This window comes from Aotus nancymaae, unplaced genomic scaffold (genome assembly GCF_030222135.1).
Source record: "Aotus nancymaae isolate 86718 unplaced genomic scaffold, 86718_ANA_hifiasm-v0.15.2.pri h1tg000014l, whole genome shotgun sequence".
Taxonomy (NCBI): Eukaryota; Metazoa; Chordata; class Mammalia; order Primates; family Aotidae; genus Aotus; species Aotus nancymaae.
Genome location: NW_026988425.1, coordinates 22,824,660 through 22,848,094, shown reverse-complemented (window position 1 = coordinate 22,848,094; position 23,435 = coordinate 22,824,660). Strand labels below are relative to the sequence as shown.

General features: G+C 36.2%; 1 protein-coding gene across 3 annotated transcripts in view; it reads left to right on the top strand.

Moving 5' to 3' along the window:
- Positions 1-485: 485 nt before the first annotated feature.
- The window catches only part of CDH12 (cadherin 12), a 1,114,509-nt gene continuing 1,091,559 nt past the window's right edge, over positions 486-23,435 (top strand). Inside the window, exon 1 of one of the 3 annotated variants that reach the window (XM_012475264.2) lies at positions 486-752. The gene's annotated coding sequence lies outside the window, so the exon portion shown is untranslated. Of the gene's footprint in view, positions 753-883; positions 934-23,435 lie in introns of those variants that run through there. The other 2 variants (XM_064375903.1, XM_012475265.2) reach the window with 2 other exon arrangements.

Sequence of the window (23,435 nt, the reverse complement as noted above, 5' to 3'; positions counted from 1 at the left end):
TCGTTTAGACAATTAAACAATGAGACAGTTTCCAGGTCGACGTAATTAATTGCTTGATTCGCAAAATAAAAGACTCAAGCTAGTTACTGGAGGAAACACTAATAGATCCCAAGCCTTTTTCCTCCCAGTTGACAGTTCTCTGATACGCAATAGACCTCAAGCATTTAAAAAGCAAAGCTTCAGGTGCTAACCCAGGTGCTATCACTTTCTCAGCGCCCAATCCTCACCCTCTGCTATGCTCCGAGTCTTCTGAGAGCTATGGAGTCCTCGGATTCATTCAAAGCATTCTACAACGAACGCTAGGGGGGAAAAAGAACAAACAAGATACATTTCAAATACAGGATTCAATTACTTTTCACAACTCAATGATGTGTCAAAGGCACGCTGTGTTTTGTTTAGAGGGCGGGGAGATGACGGGAGGGAATCCTGGGCCCCCATTGGCTCGCCGCTCGCCGCTGCAGTTGAGCTCCAGCCGCTCCGAGAGCATTATTGATCCGAAGGGTAAATGTGGAGGGAGCCACAGAGAGGGGTCCAGGCGTTTCTGAGAAGAGAGGCAGCCTCTTCCAGGAAGAAAGTGGTGTCTACTGGCTGCCCGGCCTGGAGAACCTTCTGTGGATGAAAAGGGACAAAATGCAAAGCAGTGTGTTGGTACAGTGATTCCGAAAGGAGAAACAGGAGGAAGGGGTCTCACCTTCGGCGCGAGGCTGGGCTGCATCCCGCTGCTCCCCTGCAGCTGCCTTTTCTGCCACCAGGTAAGGCTTCCGTTTTTTATTGGGATTGCATCGTGTGTGTGGTCGCTTCGGGGTGCACGCGCAGAAATTCATACATGATTAATAAAGTGATGCCTAGCGTAGTGAGAAGCTGAACGAAGCTGCTCACGGATCTGGCTTCTGAATTAGGAGCTTGTGCGTGGTTTTGCTTTGGGAAACTTCGGTAAGTTCTAAACAAGTCTCTGGTCCTCAGAGCGTGAGAGGTTACATGAAAAGAGGAGGGAAAGAAGCGTCTTACCATGGCTGCATTTTCAAATGAAAATAAGTAGGTGTGCTAGATATCCCACTAGTTATATTATAAATGGCTTTATGGATAACTGATTTTTACAACAAAATAATTAACACTTTATTTTCAAAGAGCGTCCATAGATACCGACCCCTTTCATTCGTTTCTCCACTGACGCTGAAATTTATAAACTTCATTCTTCATTAAAAAAATACCACTGTAAAACCGTTTAAATGTTTTAATGGCCTGCCTCTCATGCTACAGCCATCTGAGTTTCCTACCACAAAACTAATCTGGGACAAATGAAAGAGACAGATAGATTACCAGAGAGACTGTGTGTTATATAATATGCATTTCCAAATTATTTTAAGGTTATTAATCATTTGGTGATACGTTTAGAAAGTAGGAAATGTGTGTGATATAGGACATAATGGCAAATCATTTTTCAAAAAAGACCTTTAGCATTTTACAAGAACTTTCTTATGTTTTTAACATCATTATTTGTTTTTTGCTACATCGAGATCACAGTGTATTTGGAACCTCTGTCCTTCAGAGTACTTGATGTCTCTTATGGTTACATTTCTCTGTACTCTCCGGAGAGGGAACTGACATACTTTTGGCTAATTCTGCGACCATTTCACGATTCTCAATTTCTCATCGAGTATTTTGAAGCTCATTCACAAACTGCTCAGCTGGAAAATTACCTTACATACTGAAGGGGAAACATTTAAATAGACTAGATTCCGAAAATATGTTTACAGTTTTAAATTACACTATACATGACCAAAACAGGAAAAATTCAACCATGCCAAGCAGGTATTAGTTCGCTTGATCTTCACTATATACCTGAGCAGTTGTATGGTTATAAAATAATATCCAGACACACAGCTGTCAAGAAATACTGAACCTCATCATTCAGTGGCAGCCCTTCAGCATTAAATTGTCCTAGACAATTTAAAATATCATCTTATATATCTTTATTAGTTCTAGAGAGGAATTTAACCAAATAAGTTTTTATTATAAATATTTCCATAATTCTAGTAGCATGCTTCTCCAGAATTGAAAGGCAGATGCTCACTTTGCCCAAGCCATGAACAGGTGATTGACAAATCATTTTGGAGTGCTTGAGTGGATAGCCACATGCAAACTAGGAGCTTCCCATTAACTAATTTAACAGATACACCAAGTTATTCAGCAACATGATTTAGAAACTGTTTCTCCATCATCTATGAAAACTACTGAAGTAAAAAGAGGTTTCCCATTTACTTGAAAATCTAATTCTAGGACGTAATATATTTTTCTCTTAATTAAGAGCTCTTACTTCAGAGACTAACATCCAAGATTAACTGTCATTGTTAATCCCTTCCTCATTAAAAAAAAAAAAATTCATTTTTGATTTTCTATGGTGTTCAGTAAATTTCTGATTGCTGTGTTCTTAACTTCTACTGCAGTGTGCCAAGCAGTAGAAGCAGAAGGGGAAGTTTTTAAGCCATGAATGCTTTTTTTTTTTTTTTTTTTCCCCTACTCAGACTCACTTCTCTCACTGATCTGCTTAGTGATCTGACCATTTTAGATAATTCCTACAAAAACACAAAGCTGAATTATTGGTGGGGGAGGATGTGTCATTTGTTCCACATGAGGAATGATATGTATTAAGTTCTTACTACAGCACAATCAGTGTTTAGTTTATGGGGAAGAATGCTTCACGTGACATTTACACCTCATATGACTCCGTCCTTTGAGGATGGAGCACAAAACTGATTTCCTTAAATTGAGCATCTTTTGAACCTCATATTTTGGAAAAGCCTATTTCATGTTACAGTCTGGGATATAGGTTGAAATCAATCAATCCTTTATCATAATGATATCAATAAGCATATATGTCACTCTTGCCTCTTAAAATGCATTGTGATGAACATCAAATCAGTCTTGCCATGATAGGAGGATTCATAGAGTGATGGCTCTCTTTAAAAGTGAGCCATGTTTTTATGTAAAAATATAAAATCTAATGTCTTGGGTAATAAAATGACCTACTAGCAGACTCTGTTGTAAATTTCTTCATACTTCCAAAGGAAAAGTGTGATTACAGATGCCTCATTTAAAGTAAGATATTATCTTGTTCATCTTCTAGCAAATTGTTGCTGCTTTAAAAGTAATTATGTCATAAATTATCATGTGATCATTACAACATCAATAGAGAACATTCTGCTTATAATGTAGTACCAATTGATATTCCTATTTATATTAAATTATAGGTGGAAAATATTTATCCTTCCTGTTTCATGAATATTGTGTTTTATTTTTATGAATAGGGTTAAATAGTAGCAAAAATAAATTTAATCATTAAATGAAAATGTATTTTTTTTACTGGGTGCTTTTTATTTTACTAATACATAATAATAATTAAACAATTTAAACACATAGCTTTTAAAAGCATTTTAACTTTCGGCTTTAAGACAATTGCAGTTTATTTTTTCTCACTTACTGTGCTAAGAGGGTAATATATCATAGCCAAACTTTAAAAGGAAAATATGTGTGTATGAATGTGTACGATGCTGCCTGTATAGAATATCAATAGTAGTTATTCAAAGTTGTTTTTGAGCATTTCATCATGAGATGGTTAATAAAATGGAGTAAATAACATTTTTACAACAGACTAAGTGAGAGTTATAACAGTTCAAAAATTAAGTAACAGATAAACTCTACATTATGTAATTCTACCTTTTGTGAGATCATAGATAAATGCCCTAAGAATTCAATTATTCATTTACTCAATTATTATCACTTCATTTATTAAGCACCTGTTAAATTATTGAAAACAAGGCATATGTTTACCAGTCTTATAAATTTAGCTGTATTCAGATTTGTATCTATCTATCATGTTATAGCTCATGGTATTAAGGGATAAATTAAATCTTCAGTTTGCTTCAGGTAGTTTTCACATTGGTTTTCTTTTATAACCCTTGCTTTGTGAATATCTAAGTCATTGTTCTACAAATGGATTTTTATTACCTTGAATATAAGGGATGTGTTTCTTAAACAATGTAAAATTCTTAAAATATGTACATCTCATGCATACATTTGTGATGAATCTAGTGAGAAAAAATGAGGCTCCAATTTGTACACTGATACCCATTAGGGAAATACAGGACTTAGGTATTAATCCCTAGATCTATGTGTTCAAATAGTTATATGTCACTCTTGCCTCTTAAAATGTGTTAAGTTCTTACTATGAGTTCAAATGACTGAATGATGCATACTGGTTCCAAGTCCAAATATATAGTCAAACATTAGGACATAGGTAGTGGATTTAGACTTATCCGCAAAGCAGGATGCTAAATACAATATAGTGGAATATACCTTCAGTGCACCATAAAATCAATAGGTTCTATAATTCCAATTTTCTGGAAAATTATTATAACATGCAAAAAAAATTCCCCACGTACAAAGATGAGAGTCCTGATGCACCATCTACATGATGATGTGGAAAGTTCAAAACTTGAGTCAGAAAATTTTTTGAAGCAATAGCTTGAGGATTATTCGATGAGCAATTTGGGAAAAGTTATTAACTTTTAGATCCTCGAGTTCTTCTGTTAATTTAGTTTGATATTACCTCACAGATAACACTCATTGTGGTCAGGTCTTTCTCCTTTTAACCTTCCTCATCTCTAAACTAGATTTATAGAAGCTGGCACATGGGGTTTACAGAAAATATGTAGTGTCTGGGATTTGTTATGTGCTGAACTTTACTTGTCATGTTGGGGTAAAAGGGGTTCTCAGGCGACTTGTCTTAAAAAAAAGTCCACTTATTTGATGAAATGTGAGTCCTCACTCTGAAGACATACAATATATCCAAAATGTGATATGATATGATGAGAAAAACATCCACACCTATGTACAGCATAAAAAGGTATAATATAGGAAATAAAGATTTCCAAAATGGGAAAAAAATGACAGACTATCTACAACATGTAACAATTAGACTCAATTAGAATTTTCAGTGACAGCAAGGAGAGCCAGGAAAAGTGTACTTATAATTGCATTAGAACTCAAAATAATTGCCAAGCTAGAATTATACACTGAAGAAATTCTCTTTCAAAAGTAGAGACATTTTCAAACAAACAAAATCACCAACGTCCCTCCCTGATGAACTATCTAACCAATGTGCTTCAAGAAGGAAAATGATCCCAGACAGAAGATTTGAGATACAAGAAGGACTGGGAAGCAAAGAGAATGGTGACCATGGGTGTGTAGCTAACAAACTTATATCATATATGAACAAAAATATTGCAAATTCATGGAGTTACATAATTGAATGAAAATACTGGACAGGAATAGCAAAACTGGGGGATAAAGCCTTATAAGATGGTTACAATGTTTGAAAGAAAGAATAGGCTATTTATTAACCTGGCACCACATTAGGTAAGTTAAAATGTAATCATTAAAAAATAGAGATAGAATCAGTAATTGATTAAGTAGATGAAATAATCACTTGAAGGTTAAAAAGAAGAATGCTTTCAATGAATAGACATCGATATTTCTGGAATTTGAAAAATTAATCAAGTTTACATTGTGATGAAACTTTTGCCACCTATTTCAAAAGGTTGTCACGTCAAGTAAACAGAAAACAGGAGGTAACCAGAGATTAAGTACAGGATCAAGGGAAATTTGTGGTGTTTTATTTCATAGATATTGAGCTCCTGAATAGACAAAATGGAAATCATTTGAAAGAGGCTGATTACTGACCTATAATCTCAGCTACTCAGGAGGCTGAGGTAGGAGAATCATCTGAATCCGAGAGGCAGAGGTTGCAGTGAGCCAAGATCATGCCACTGCACTCCAGCCTGGGTGACAGAGTGAGATTCTATCTCCAGGAAAAAAAAAAGGCTGATCATACAGTGAAAGGGAATTAAATGATGGATTGAAGTTTAAGTGAACATGAAAATTTATAACATCTGGAGGATAGATGAAGGATACAGTTAGAAAATGTCATTAATTTGAAAAATGCCAGTGATATAATATTTTAAAACAAATATCATAAAATTTTATCTGATAGTTCAGTGTTTATTCAAAAAAGGATTATTAAGAAATAGTCAACCAAAATGTAATGCTAATTAAATGATCAAAAATAATACTTTTAAATGTAATGGAAAGAGCTTCAAATGCTCAGTAAATATTGAGAACTAGAGGAAATTAACATTAATAGTCTCCATTCTACCAATGAAAATATATTTTGGGGTGCTATCATCAGCAGTAAATGGAGTGATGTATCTAAAACTATTCCTGAGGAAAGAATACAGGAGTGATTGAAGTAACAGCAGATAACAATATATCCAAATGAAGTATTTTCCTGCAACTTTCTGAGTCAATATTTCCATGAAGGGTTGCCATTATTTTAAGGGATGTGATTGCAGTCAGATTTTAAGGCAAGATTTTACTGAAATTCTGCTCTTTCTTAATTACTGGCAAATGATAGTGAGTGAAAAGTGCAAAACAAGCTCTTGGCAAGTCTTTAAGGTATATGTTTCCTTAGGTAAGAATGGAAAACCTAGAATACATTTCTGAAGTAAAAGGGTGTCTTATAGTGAGAAATCTAGTTATATTAGTAACTATTCAGTATTTGTGCATTAACACCTACTAGAAGAAGGTCACCAATATAAGATCCTAACAGACGAAAGTCCAGTATAATAAGAACTGTTGTTAGAGTGGAATTGGAAGGAATCGTATTCGTGTCAAGTAATCTAACACATAGGGCACATTCTACTTATATTAAACATTAACAATATAAATTTTAACAGCAGTATTAAAAGGATAGTCTTAATATACTCAAATCTCAGCATTTTCCATTTCACTGACAAGTAATTTTTATATGCCCACCATTGTATAACACCAGTGATGAGGGAAAGAGGTGTAAATGAAAATATATGACATGTGATCTGCCTTGGCCCAGAGGTTTACACACATCTCCAGATAGGGATACTGTCAAGCAGGTGTTATTTTTTAAAAGCAAAACTTAAGGTCATACTTTTTTTTTTTTTTTTTTTAAAGAGAGAGAGAGAATAGGAAGGAGGAAAAAGGAAGAGAAAGAGAGAGAGAGAATGGGGAGGAGAGAGAAGGAAAAGAAAGAGGGAGGGAGAATGGGAGTATTGCTTTCTTGCTCAGGCTAGAATGCAATTTAGTAATGGGTATTGAAAAGCTCTTTTATACTGATAATTATACTTAATGATGTAGTCAGGAAGGAATAAGGGAAGAAGATAACAAACAAACAGCCAACCAATATTTAATTTAAACCTATGAAATGCTATGCAATTACTGAGGAGTGATTTACTTCCAATTATATAGTCACCTTTGGAATAGGTGTGAGGTGGTAATGTATGTTTTGTGTATTTGAAGTGGAGAGTTCTATAAATGTTTATTAAGTTTACTTGTTCCGGGTCTGAGTTCAAGTTCTGAATATCCTTGTTAATTTTCTATCTCGTTGATCTATAGAATCATTAGCTCTTCTTGTTACATTGATCCTTTTGCCATTATGTAATGTCATTCCTCACCTCTTTTGATCTTTGTTGCTTTAAAGTCTACTTTATCAGAGGCGAGAATTGCATCTCCTGCTTTTTGTTTATTAGTTTATTTTTTACTCTCTGTTTGATTGGTAAATCTTCCTCCTTCTCTCTGAGTCTTTGTGTATTGTTGCATGTAAGATGGGCCCGGATGCAGCATACCGATGGGTTTTGGCTTTTTATCCAATTAAAATATATATAGGTTTAATACCGGCGTTTGATGCTAGCTGGCTGTTTTGCCCATTAGTTGATGTAAATTTTTTATTGTGTTAAAGTTCTTTGCTTTTTGATATATTTTTGGAAAGGCTGATATTGGTTGTTCCTTTATATGTATAGTGCTTCTTTCAGAAGCTCTTGTAAAGCAGGCCTGGTGGTGGTGAACTCTCTAAGTACTTGTTTGTTCGCAAAAGATTTAATTTTTCCTTCGCTCATAAAGTTTAGTTTGGCTGGATATGAAATTCTGGGTTGAAAGTTCTTTTCTTTAAGGATGTTAAATATTGGTCCCCACTCTTTTCTGGCTTGTAGGGTTTCTGCTGAGAGATCTGCTGTAAGTCTGATAGGTTTCCCTTTATGGGTAACCTGACCTTTCTCTCTGGCTGCCCTTAGTATTTTCTCCTTCATTTCAACCCTAATAAATCTGGCGATTATGTACCTTGGGGTTGGTCTTCTTGAAGAATATCTTTGTGGTGTTCTCTGTATTACCTGGAGTTGAATATTATCCTGCCTTGCCAGGTTGGGAAAATTTTCCTGAATGATATCCTGAAGAGTATTTTCCAACTTGGATTCATTCTCTTCATCACATTCAGGTACACCTATCAAACGTAAATTAGGCCTTTTCACATAGTCCCATATTTCCTGGAGACTTTGCTCATTCCTTTTCATCCTTTTTTCTGCATTCTTGTCTTCTCGTTTCATTTCACTGAGCTGATCCTCGACTTCTGATATCCTTCCTTCTGCTTGATCAATTCGACTGTTTAAACTTGTGCATGCTTCGCGAAGTTCTCGTGTTGTGTTTTTCAGCTCCATCAATTCACTTATATTCTTCTCTAAATTGTCCATTCTCGTTAACAGTTCGTCAAACCTTTTTTCAAGGTTCTTAGTTTCTTTGCATTGGGTTAGAACAAGTTCTTTTAATTCACAGAAGTTTCTTATCACCCACGTTTTGAAACCTGCTTCTGTTATTGGAACACACGTGTAATCTATTAAGCCTTGTTCCGTTACTGATGAGGAATTGCAATCCCCTGTAGAGGGAGAGGCATTCTGATTTTGAGTATTCTCTAGCTTTTTACGCTGGTTTCTTCCCTTCATTATATATTTGTCCGTCTGTCGTCTTTATAATTACCGGCTTTCTAACTGGGTCTCTGACGTCCAACTTGTTGATTCCCTGCGCCGAGATCTGAGCAATCCACTGAGCCGGCCAAAACAGCAGTGTTAAGATTGATGGTGCTTTTCTGCCCGGGAATCTCCGGACTCTGCACCAAGAACTGGCGTGCTAAGGCACCAGCAAAACCACCACGCCGGCCACAAGAGTCGCCCTGGCGACCCGTGGGGCTCCTCCACTGGGAATCTCCTGGTCCGTGAGCAACAAATATTCGTCTGAAAGTGTGGCGTCCTCTCGTTCTTTGCGCTTTCACTGGGAGGTATGTGCCCGAGCTGCTAATCATCAGCCATCTTGGATCTCTCTCCTCAAGGTCATACTTATTTAAAACACCGAAAACATCACCAAAGCACAGACCTATCTCATAGAATTTTGGCTGGATTGTAAAATGTAGAATCTTTGGGAAGTAAATTTGACAGTATCCATCAAAATTCAAAAGCCAGCAATTCTAATATTTAGATGATATTTTTCACATACATTCTTTCATGGGCCTTTTTATTAGTTCCTAGTTTTATTCTTTCATCACTGAGTGCTGCTTCTTTCTTTTGCTGAGTTCTCTGTTTCTTTCAACCTATAAATACATCTATCAGAGCATCTCAGGACATAGACCTACTCATCTCTCTATCTAGAGAGTCACTGAAGGGGCATTTGCATCAAATAGCACAGGGTTAAATGCCATCTGGTTGCCTATTTCCAAATCTATGTCTTTATTTCTAATCCCTCTGATGACTTCAATTCAGAATTCCTGCTCAATATTTCTATCTGGACATCTAACAGTCACTTGAAACTCAAGTTGTTCAAAGCCAAACATTTCATTTCTCCTCCTCTTTACCACAACATAAATATACCCATTTTCCTAATCGTTTTTATCTCAGTAAATAACAAAATTATCCATCCAATTTCTTAAGACCTAAGGGTCACTTCTGAGACCTGGCTCCTCTTCCTTCCACCCCCATGTAGTTCAATCTTGATTCTACTGCTTCATGACTTCTTTCTCTGAATATGTCTCCAACCCAGTAACTTCTCACTTCCTACACCACTGTCACCTTCTCTCCAGACACTATTGTCTCACCATCTAGACTGTGCAGAAGTCTTGTTATTCTTTTTTGAGACGGAGTCTCACTCTGTTGCCCAGACTGGAGTGCAGTGGCGCAATCTTGGCACACTGCAACCTCTGCCTCCTGAGTTCAAGAGATTCTCCTGCCTCAGCCTCCCATGTAGCTGGGACTACAAGAAATCTTTAAACAGGTATTTCTGCTTTTACTTTTATACTGTCCCTTGTTCCCGACCCCAATTCGTTGCACAGTAGCCACATATACACCCTCCAATATACTATCGAAGTACTTCCCACGGCTTAAAACCAATGTCTGGTCAAACCAAATATTTCCTTTCTCATTACGTCAAGTTCAACACTGCCACCAAGGCCTTGGCACTCACCCAGCACCCCCCTTTATTTCATGTAAATCTTGGTTTCATTGTTGTTTCATCAGACCGATGTTCTCTAAAAATTGTTTGAAAATAGTACTTTCTTCTGCAGAAAAATCATCTCTACCTTTATCCACTTCATTTTTAAAAATAGGACCTATTTCATATTATATGATGTTGCATTAGATTGTTTTTCAAAGTAAAATGCAAGCCCCATGTTCCTGGCACATAGCAGCTCTCAATCAGTTTTGTTTGGTGAATGAACAAATGAAGGAATGGATAAAAGGGCATAAATTCACCTAAATATATGCATATCAAAGGAGTTTGAGCAATGTACATCATAATATGTTAACAGTGGTTATCTTGAGGGAGGGGTGTGAGACACACGTGAATTATAGGACTTTTTATTTTAATTAATTCATGCATTTACCTTGGCCTCTAAATGTACTAATCATTAACTGGTCATGTTATTAGTGTTAGGATTTGGTACAGAAACCATGTTCTCCTGTTAAAATGATTAGGGGAATAAAATAAACACAATGTGAATGTCATTCTACAACAAAAAAAGTTTTTGCAATTTCAGGCAAGATAATATGGATGAGTACTGGTTATCTTTTCAACTCTAGATTTAATAATATCTCACTATGTACAATGTGTTCAATTTCCCACGTTGTCTACAATTAAAAGAAAACTCCCAGAACATACTAAAAAGGGGGAAGAAGGCCTTTCAAATTTGCCTTAATTGGCTCTAAGATTCAGTTTTGTTATCTGAAGAGAACAGAGGAGACTCAGTATTAACACCTGGACTCAACTCTATGCACTGTCTGGAGCTCCTAAAGTAGCAATTAAATGGCTTAATCTTAAAGCCCTCCAAGGTTTAATTCATGAGCTCTCTTCGGAAGGGCATTGCTAATTCTTCCTGAATTGCTGCTGCTTCTAACTGCACTGCCTTAATTTGAACAGTATTTGAAATTCCATTCTGTCTAATGGATTTAATTGCATTATGAAAGTCAGCTTAGAGTGGAAACTTATTTCCTCTTGTAGAGTATCTCTCTACAGAGTCCTTTCTTTTTCTTTGAATTTGACATATGTGCACACTTATGAAGAATAATGTCACAAATGCGGTGTTCCCTGTTTAAATCATGTATCAAAGAATATTCCTTAAAATATTTACATATTCACTAAAGGATGTTAGCTCTCCAGTGTGCCCACAATTTTGTACATGCTCAGGTTGTCTGATCTAATGGACTCTAAATCCTTGGAATATTAACAGATCTTTGAGTTTTTAAACAGGCAATGACCTATTCATTCAGAGGGCTGCTTCAATAAAGTAAAAGCTCACTTAGGTTAATGATGGATCATGAAGCTGTTTGATTTGGAGTGTGCTAAGTTGCCCATTATCTCTAACATTCACGTGGGTCATGTATTCACATCCAAATAATGAGTCAAGCCCCTATCCTTGTTTCTGTAGATTTCCAAGTTATTATAGGAAAACTTAATGTGTAACTCCATGAAGCTTTGTGTATGATAACTGCAGATAAATTATTTTTAACGAGTATGAAAGTTCAGTCAATTGTAAGAATGGCAGCTGCTTATTCACAGTTCCTCTGGACATCTTCTGGAACAGAATGACAGGCATTTTATCTTTTTTTTTTTTTTTTTTTTGGATGAAGGATGGAGAATCCACGGCATCTTGACACAAATATGCATCCTTAAAATTATACTCCTATTTCTCGGTTACCTCTGTTTCCTCATGCATTTATACACAAACATGTACACAGACACAGCCCTACGTAGTGAGACAAGGCTAGTGGACATTGAATCCGCTCATAACTTTTTCAAAAAGTTGTATTGCTTATAAACGTCATATCAAACAGGTCTGCTTTATAGTGCCAACATGAGAATTGCTTTCTTTAGATGTCTGTTTTCTTTTTAATTCTGTAGTCTCTCTAGAAGCATGTGTCTGTGGTAAGCAGTCATGAAAATATAGAAGAAATGCAGGTTGGGCTCAGTGGCTCATTCCTGTAATCCCAGCATTTTGGGAGGCTGAGGTGGGAGGATCTTCTGAGGTCAAGAGTTTGAGACCAGCCTGACCAACATGGTGAAATCCTGTCTCCACAAAAAACAAAAAACAAAACAAAACAAAAAAAATTAGCCAGGCGTAGTGGTACGCGCCTGTAATCTAAGCTACTCAGGAGGCTGAGGCAGGAGAATTCCTTGAACCTGGGAGGCAGAGGTTGCAGTGAATCAAGAGCATATCACTTCACTGCAGCCTAGAGACAGAGTGAGACTCCATCTCAAGCAAAAGAAAACAAACAAACAAAAAATGAAAGAAATGCATTGGAAATGTATTTAATCTTTCAAAATATTTTTGCAGTGCCTTCACATTTCATGTTTATTACCCATGTATCTGCACACACACACATACAAACACCACAAATGTTAGGAACAACTTTTCCAGTCAGATCTCTAAAGCTAGCTAACTGTTTCTGATAGAAGGTAATAAACTCTTTTGGCGTTAATCCTTCCTAAAAATGAAATACTTTCACACTATAGAGGAAGCTATGAAATATGAATGACAGGAGGAAAACAACTTCATTTTTTCTTGCTCTGTGATTTACAGTGTAGAGATGACAACCATGGGGGAGGTAAGAAATAGTGAATTCTTCTGTTTGATGCTAATTTCACAGTACTACAGAGAAAAAGAACATTGTGACACATTCTGAATCTCTTAGTGAATTTATTTAAAGATGGTCCATTAGTTCATGTCACCATGGAGAACTTGTAAGTTATGAGTGTTTTCACAGATAGAATTAGGAAAGAATTCCCCAGTATTGTGGATTCACAGAAAACTACCCTGAAAAAATTATATTTTGCTTTCCAGTCACAAAACTATGATTAATAACTTTAACACAGAGCCAAGATATATTCATTAATGGTAACTTCACAAATTTTTGTAAATGCATTTACTCTTCTTTAATGCCAAGAAAAGTTTCAAACTCTATAAACATAATTTCAATTTGAAAAAGTAAAGCCAAATTCACTTACAAAAACAACCCCCCCAAAATGTACCTGTCTTCTCTGATAGAAACTGAGAAAAGTAAACATAGTTTCAATATGTAAAAGGCATTATCCTACTTTTCTTTTGGCTTATTGCTTGTTGTTTAAAACAGATTCAGAAAAGTGCATTAGGGAATATTACCATGATAGAATTAAGTTTAACTGTTTTTTGATGACTAATTGCAAAAATATTAAAACCTCTCATAGCCTCTATTTCCCAACCTTTCTTTGTTTCTAGAAATAGTTTCATTATTAACGCTGATCTCATACTGAAAAATCCAAGGAGTTTAACATTTTCAATGTTACTATGGGATTTTATCTTTTGTTCTAGAGAGAACACATACCTTGTAACTTACCACGTTAATGATACCTTGTCTTCATCCTAACTAACCATGTACTCTTGGCCTGCAACACCAATGGATCTTTGGTTATGACCCCATTCCACTTATTTACTCTATTAAGCTCTGGTCCTTGATGAATTCTTTTGTCTCTGTAACTCTCTTGCAAAACACTCTCTTGCACAACACTCTAATGGGCCATGATCATGTGGGCAGCCATGTATTGGATGGTAAATCCCTCCTCTCAGTCTCGACAACCTACTTTCACTGATGTTTACAGAGTCTAAGAACTTTGATTTCCTCCTTATGTTGCTTACAGTTTTTTCTTAGCTGTGTATGTACATATGATAATTTTAACCATCTTTTATTTAAAATACTTTTGAGATTACATATTTAACATTATGCATTTCAAGTAACATATTTGTATTTTTAAAGAAGTCGTGTGGAAGTAAAGTCTAGTCCCAGTAATGACCAACAGAATTTGATTTGCGGTCCACGATAGTACCAGTATGAGGATTTTTTTTTAAATTTTACTTTAGGTTCTGCACATATACACACCATGGAATACTACACAGCCATAAAAAGCGAGGATTGTTTTTTATTTAAAAAATGTTTTCAAATATAACCTGTTTGAGGTTTTCATCCGTTCTGTTATTGTCTGAAGTGTTTTTTGTCACCTACGTGATTATTGTAATTTTAAGTATATTTTCATATTGTATCATGTGTGTGATGCATGCGGAACCATGTGGTTACAGCTGAATGTGTTGAACACCATCTCCCTTTCTATTCACCTGCTAGCTCACTTCCACAAGATAATTGCCCAAACCAGCAGTTTCCTGAGTATTCTTCCAAAAATTTCCTGCCACTTCATAAATGCATAAGTATAGACTACTCTTTGTGTTCAATTTAAATAATGTTTATTTGAGCCACTTAAGTATTCCCTCTTCCTCAACACAATTTTTAAAGTTGGATTTTCAGGCGCCTATTTGACTTTGGTTTGACCTTTGGCCCCACTGGTTATTCCTTCTCAGTTTCAATTGCTAGTTTCTTCCATTCTCCCCTTAGTGTTGGAGAAGCATTAGTTTTCTCCTGTCTACACCCACCCCCATAGTGATCTCATCCAACTTTATAGTTTTAAACACCATATGCTGAAAACTCCCAAATATATATTTCTCAGCTCAGATCTCCCAAAATCTAATCTCCTGTACTCAACTGCTTTTTTGGCATAGCTACTGGGATATCTAATAGACATTCCAAACTCATATGCCCAAAATGGCTTATAGGTCTTCACTTACAAATACATTCTATGCTCAGATTTCATGATGTCTGTCAACATCAACTCCATCCCTCCACTTACTCAAGCGGAAATCTCTCAACCAAGCCCCTTTATGTCCTCTGTTTCACTCACATTGCATATCTAGTTTGCCAGGAAATCCTGTTGTCTGTACGAAGTTTGTGTAGGATCCTACCACTTTTCATCTGTTGCTCCCTTGCCACCACGACTCCAGTAGTAGTAATTGCTTATCCAAATTAATGCTTCCAGTTCTCCAAAGATTAGCCTCAAGAGAAAATGTTATCCTTTTAAAATATGGTAGATCATGTCACCTGTCTGCTCAAAACCCACTGGCAGTTCCCCATTTATCTTAGAAGAAGTACCAAAGGTCTCTGTAGTTTGTGACTCCCTTGTTTTCATTTTTTTTTTTTTTCTTTTTTCAGCTTTGTCCAATCCTTCTTGTTTTTCCTGGAACTTAGGAGGCTAACTCCCACCTTTGCTAGCCATTCCCTCTGACTGGGATACTGTTTATCAGCCACCTACTTGGTTAGTTACCTTCAAGCCTCTGTTTAAATCCCCCTTTCTAGGAGGGTGACCCTCTCTATTTAATATGCAAATTGTATAAAACTGTCAGGTAATACCATCTCCTTATCCTGGTCTACATGTTTTTTATATTACATTTATTATTTACTTCCACGTCTCCCTTCTGGAATGCAAACACTTGGAGAATGGGAATCTTTATGTCTTGTGTGCTCATATATTTCAAGATTACTGTTATTTTAAGTATATTTTCATATTTTATTATGCATATGATGCATGCGGAACCATGTGGTTATAACTGAATGTGTCTAACAGACTAACATAAAGTAAGCATTTGCTATATACCTGTAAACAGATTATATTATGTATAATATATATTTTAATATAGCATATTATATATGGCATTTATATATGTTATATATAATATATAAATGTATTATGCCAGATTTATGTGACTTCAGTGTGATACAAGCATACCTGAGCACTTATTAACATGAGTACCCATCCATTCATTTCACGCCTGTAATCCCAGCACTTTGGGAGGCTGAGGTGGGTGGATCACGAGGTTGGGAGATGGAGACCATCCTGGCTAACACAATAAAACCCCATCTCTACAAAAAATACAAAATAAAAATTAGCCAGGCATGGTTGCACGTACCTGTCGTCCCAGCTACTCGGGAGGCTGAGGCAGGAGAATTGCTTGAGCTTGAAGCTTGGGAGGCAGTGGTTGCCATAAGCCAAGATCGCACCACTGCACTCCAGCCTGCAGCCTGGGTGGCAGAGGGAGACTCCGTCTCAAAAAAAAAAAAGAGAGAAATGTAGTTGAATTTTAAAACTGCAAAATCAAACATCTGCAGTACTTAGTTGGTTCTGGTTTGTTTGTGACTGTAATTTTGTGGTTTCAATTGCACTTGACAAATTAAAATCAGAGTTTTAAACTTATTGTTTATGAAGACTCCTCAGTGCTGGTAGAGGATAAAATGGAGGTAAATTACCTCTACCTTCCATTCTTTTTGCATCTAATATTTAGCCACTTTAGCCTTTATACTTTTAAATGTTCACCCATTTACAAACTACCGTCAAATTGTGGTTGTGAATATATACAAGGATATGTAAAAACAAGTGTCTGCTTATGTGTTTCTGGGTTTGTAGTTAAGTCAAATTAAAGCAAATTCGAGTTTATAAACTGCCAAGGGTATAAGTAATTTCAAGTGTTGGCTGAGCATGGTGGCTCATACCTGTAATCTCAGCACTTTGGGAGGCTGAGACGAGAGGATCACCTGATGTCAGGAGTCAAAACCAGTCTGGCCAACATGGTAAAACCCTGTCTCTACTAAAAATACAAAAAATTAGCCAGGCATGGTAGTAGATGCCTGTATTCCCAGTTACTCAGGAGACTGAGGTAGAAGAATCACTTGAACCCAAGAGGCAGAGGTTGCACTGAGCTGAGATTCCACCATTGCACTCTAGCCTAGGTAACAAGAGTGAAATTCCATCTTAAAAAAAAAAAAAGTAATTTCAAGTGTAAACTAGCATAGAGACACACATGCATACACATGCACAGAAATGAGAAAATTTAAATGATGTTTATGAAGTATAAGAATTAGATCCATTTAAATAAATTGTAAATAGTTTCACCTATTTTATTGTAGTATGATATTTAACCCCCTTTGTGGTAGCATGATATTTAACCCTTTACTTTCTCTGACTCTTGTTCTACAAAAAAATCTATGATACATCAAGAAAGCAATAGAGACAATAAAGAAACTTCCAAATACACTGAGTAGACATAATCATGTTAACAAAAAGACCAGCGCTACTAACAACAAAAACTTTTAAGTGACAAACTTGCCTAAAAGGCTAAATTATACATTTTAAGTCTGGGCACAGTGGCTCATGACTGTAATTCCAGCACTTTGGGAGGCTGAGGTGGGTGGATTGCTTGAGTCCAAGAGTTGGAGACCAGATTGGATAACATGGTGAAATTCCTTCTCAATTAAAATACAAAAATTAGCTGGGTGTTGTGGCATATGCCTGTAGTCCTAGCTACTCAGGAGGCTGAGGAAGGAGGGAGAATCCCTTGAGCTCGGGAGGCAGAGGTCGCAGTGAGCCAAGATTACACCACTGCATTCCAGACTGGGCAACAGAGACCCCATCTCAAAACACACACACACACACACACACACACACACACACACACACACACACACGCATGCACTCTCTCTCTCTCTCTCTCTAACTCTCAAACACCCATTTTAAGAAATATATATTACCTTTAGGTAAATCCCCCTTTGCCTGCCTTTACTGGAGGTGTTGTTACTGTTCTTTCAATATTAATAAAATTAACCAGAGAATCAGTTTTATTAGTTATACTGCAGTCATGGAAATAGAGCCCACTTGAAATTTTATGAGAACAAAAGATCCCATTTTAGAATGACTTACAGAAATAAGTGGTAAGCTGGGGAAGTGAGAGTCTGGAAGGTGGAGACTGAGGATCAGAGAAAATAAGGCTCTCGCTTTGCTGCCTGAAGCACTGGTGCGGAAGAACCAGTCAAAGATGGCAAGAAAATCTGGGAATCCAAGCACAGACAGTCACTGGTGTGGTGGGACCATAATTGGGTGCTCTTGAAGAGGTCTACAAGAAGCTGTTGCCCACATTGAACAACTGCTTCTATGGGTCTGCAGCTAAGGAAATAGAGATGAGAACTTAAGGCTGCTGTTTGTCAGCATGGCCAGTCATCAGGGTTAGGAGCTGAAGGAAGAATATGGCAGAGCAAGGACAAGCTGGGCCTGTTTGTCCCCTGCTGGACCTTTCCATCAAATATCTCCCTACAATGACCTTGGAGAATAATGGTAGCTTTTTCATGACTGCCTTCAAATTGTTCTTCAATTGTACGTCTGGTCAATTGTCAATCAGCAACCACTGGGTAGAGGAATCTATGAGGTACGCTACCTGTTTCACCAAGTTGATACAGGACGGAGTGGTAGGTCTATTCCTTTTCATGCTGGCTTCCAAACACATCTCTTTCAACTGTTTAACTTCCACATAAAAGAAATAGCAGAATTAGGCTTCTACCTACCATGATCATTTTATGACTCAACATGTAAGCATAGTTTCCATGTAAACTCTATTTAATATTTAGCATCTAATCATACTTAATCAGCCTGTTTAAACTTCATGGTCTAGTATAACTCAAGCAATAATATAAAGCAACATGTCATAAAATGTTCAATGGTACAATTTATCCAGAATGTACCTGAAAGGTATGATGTGGTCCTTTACTTAGCTCTTCATAATAACGTATTTTTATATGACTACAATGTCAACAACCTACTGGTGTTTTCACTTATGTTTCTGTGTAATACAAATTGTTTATCTGACATGTGGTAATAGTCTGAAGGGCCTAATAACATTTTTTAATTATACAATTTTATCTTTATGTATTGAGGATTATTTTATTGTTATTTTTGAGACAGCATCTTGCCCTGTTGCCCAAGCTGAAGTATGCTGTCAAGATCATGGCTAGCTGCAGCCTCAGCCTCCTGGGCTCAAGCAATCCTCCTGCTTCAGCCTCCAGAAAAGCCGGGACCACACCCAGCTAATTTTTTGACTTTTGTTTGTAGAAATAGGGTCTCACTATGTGGCCCAGGCTGGTCTCGAACTCCTGAGCTCAAGCGATCCTTCAGCCTCAGCCTCCCAAAGTGTTGGGATTATAGGCAGGTGCCACCATACCTGCGAATTTGGGATTATTTTATATTGAATTTGATGTCTAAGATCATATTTTTGTGTGTGTGTCTTTCTTTCACTTATGTATTAGATCACTAAATCAATATTTACTGTCACACTCTGTTCTAAGCATTATGGGCATAGTATTGAAAAGAACAAAGTTCATGTCTACATAACACTTTATATGATATTCTTTTTAGCACCGATTTATATAACAGATTAAATGATAGTTCCATTGGCACTAAAGAAGTTCAGATAAGAAATTTAGGAAAATTAATGAAAACAGGAGTTCTGGATTGGTTACACCCTTGAATTTTCCAAGGACATGGTGGGAATAGTTACAGTATTTATTGTAAGGATCACTTTATTTACATGGTTATCCTTATTTTCAGAATTTTCGGTAATAGAATTGTGGCAATTTTCTATCAGGGAACTTATAACTTTGTTTAATATTTATTTGAATAAACACCTGAATTCAAAAAACCCCACCACAATCGTAGTTTACGTAGTTTTCTTTCACTTAGTGGAGAAAGGCCATTTGAATAAAATTTTGTCCATGTAGAGAGATTGGAGGTTAAAAAATTTAAAAGCTCCTTAAAAAGCACCAGAATTGTCTGTGCCTAGTGTAGTATAATTATTTCTTTTTAGACAAGTCATCTATTCCTGGTCCAAATCCTCTTGCTAAATTTGAACTTTTTATTATTATTATTATACTTTAAGTTCTGGGGTGCATGTGCAGAACGTGCAGGTTTGTTGCATAGATATACACGTGCCATGGTGGTTTGCTGCATCCATCAACCCGTCATGTACATTAGGTATTTCTTCTAATGCTATCCCACCCCTAGCCCCATACCCGCCGACAGTGTGTGATGTTCCCCAGTGTGTGACATTCCCCTCCCTGTGTCCATGTGTTCTCATTGTTCAACTCCCACTTGCGAGTAAGAACACATGGTGTTTGGTTTTCTATTTACTTTTATACAAATTGCCCTTCATGTAACTTGTTGTGAAGGAAAGAATTAATACCATACTTTTCCTATGCAGACAGTGCTACAGTTGAACAATAATAGCTCAACCCCTCTTTCTGGGAACAAAGGAAGATTGTAGTTTCCAACATCAATGAAGTTACTGGGCTGCTAACTTAATTTACTAAGTGAAATTTGACACAATGGGACAATGACTTCCCTGAAGGAGAAGTTAACTGCTGGGTCTTTATAGTCTAGTCCTCCTCCCAGGGCCATGCCAAGCAGAAAGTGTGGAAATAGGAGATGATTTTGAAACTGATGAGCCATCACATTGACGATAGCTTTCTGGAGATTTGCCCAGATTCATAGTTGACTTTGCAGGAGTGAGAAATAAATAAGTATAGAATAAAAGAAGGTGATATTAATCGTTTGTTAGTGGAGGATTCTAATGCTAAGTGAAAATACAATTGCCTTGTCAGAAAGAGGTTACTGGTAAAATAATACCATAGAAAAATTCTAAGATTCACAGACAGAGAATCATGACTAATGAATTATCACCAAATAAACCCATTATCTTATTAGTAAGATTATTCTCCTTGATCTAGCCCCCTTCAAAGAACAAAAATGAATGTTTACTTACATTTTTACTCCTAAATCTGGAAGAGTATTCAAAAAATAATTAACTACCCAAGAAAATGGTAATGGTAGGACACATTTTGAAATAGCTATGTAATATGTTTCACAATGCTGCTTCTCATCTGCAACATTTCCTGTAGGATAGCCTAGTTTTCCATATTTTACAAATCTTTTAATAATGTGACTCTTTTTCATCTCCAGAATATTTTTGCAAATTAAGAACAAGAAGATAGTATAGGCCAAAGCTGGTTGTAAAAAAGCAGAAATAAAATGTTACATGTGAATAGAGTGTAGACATTAATATAGAAATAATCATGATATGACAAATAGATTCATATCCAGTGTTCTAAATGAGTTGTACGTTTTAACAAAAGGCTAACAAATCCTTGCAGGAGAGATCTTCAAAATCCTTCTCACTGCAGTATTTTGCTAAATAGAAATGCAAATTTATTACAAGATTAAGTGGCTTTTTCTTTTATGAGCGCATTTCATGCTTTTTCATTTGCTAAAATCCTAAGCTTATATTCCATAGTGACTTACTTTTAGAGATCTCTCTCCCCGTTTTGATTTTCCTCTCTACTCTCCTTCCTCCTTCGTTTTCCTACCTCTCCCTCTCTTCTTTCCTTTTTATCCCCCTTTCTCTCCTTTCATTTGCTTTTCTTTCCTTTTTCAGAAGTATATGTCAAATGGCTTTTTCTTGGTAAAAATAATGTATAAAATATGATCCATTGGAATACCATACATCTGCCAGTCAAATTTGTTATGATATATAGTTGAAAATAATTGATGTTGTAAGTACATTTCTAAGTATATGCCTCTTAATATTAGTAATACATTAATTGGCTTCCAAGATATTTGATCTGCTGAGTGTGTGATTTCCATAAAAATCAATGTATTCTCATTTATTCAGAACCATAACTTTTTGTTTTCTTTGTGTTAAAAGAGAATATGATTGAAAAAGAGAGCTTTTAAACCACACCTGTTTTAAAATCACAGTGAAAGAGAGCATTTTTATAATAAATGTACTCATTAAAATTAACATCCTTAAATACTACATACCTAGGAGAACTCTACTTGCAAACCTTTCTGTTGGTGTTGAGGTCAAATTAATTAAGTACTTTAAATCTCTCTGTAAATATCCTGTCATTCTTTCCAGTCTCCTCTATAATTATTATAAATTAGTTATTTTATTTTCCCATTGTGCTCTTTGAAAATCTGTGTTCTGGCTTTCAAATATAAGACATGAAAAAAGGCCATTTGACCCTGTTTCTCACTTTCCTAAGTGGCACAGCAGAAATGGTACTGAGGCTGAACACTCACCTATTCCAGAGGAAAAAAGGCTTAGCTAATGAATGAAGGATTTTGCAATTATAAACTGCAGTAGACACAACAAAAACACTTTGTGTTCAGTTGTTGAAGGTCAAGGATTATTAACTAAAACATCTGATAGTCATGCTGTCTAGTCTATCTCACGGGGAAACGGTGAGGGCAGAGTTAATGGAGGGTCATGTCCTTTGGTTTAAAACAAAGCTTAAGAGGACTGTTGCATGTCTTATACAGAGTGGTTATTTTTAGTGGAAGTTTATTTCCTCCTGGTGGCTTTGCTTGATTTAAACAATAGCTGTGTGTTATAATGCCGGCTATTTGGTCAATGAAAAAGATTTTCCAAGAGAGATGATGAAATTCTGGTATAATGTAATGCATCTTGACTTAATCAAATGACCATTAAAATATTACACATTACAATTATGAAAAAAAAGCTTACCAATTATGTGTTCCTAAAAGAAAAAAATGTATTCTGACAGAGAGCCTTTCAAATACTTAAAAACATCAAATAAACAAAGAAAAGAGACCATGATCTACTTTTCCTGTGTTTTTAAAAATAACTCTATATTCCAAACGTGTACAAACTCCAATTTTGCAAGTTCTTGATAATTAAGTGAAAATATTTTGCTATGCAATTAGCGATAAGGTACTCAATTTTTGTATCAATTATTTAGCAATAAAAAGGTTTATCTTTGTTAATTGTAATATGACTTTCACATCAATATGTTGCATGGTTTGCATTTCACATTTTCTCCGTGATTTCACAAAACAGGTGGCTGTAGGGCATTTTCACTGAACGTCAACTATGCGGGCAGCACTGTGTTCTGGCCTGGGGAGACTATAATGGATACAGTTTCATCTGTGCTTGCTTTGCACTCTTCTCTATCCAGTGAGCTAACAGCACAGCACATTGTGACAATGTCAGAACAGAGAAAATATTCCAGATCTTATTGCATTGATTCTATGGGTTATATTCTGTTTTCTGTGGCATTAAGTCCAGATTCCATCTAAAGTTCAAATGCAATTCAAACCACTAGATATCTAGTTGGGGAACCCTTGAAAAGCAGTTCTCTTAACTAAGGGAAAGAAATAGGCATACAAAACTTAAATTCATCACTAGAGTATAGAGCACTTGCATAGGGAATGTGTATTTTAAACAAAATATTATGAGTTTTGAAAATAAATTTTTTGCTGATTAAAAAAGACATTCATTTAAA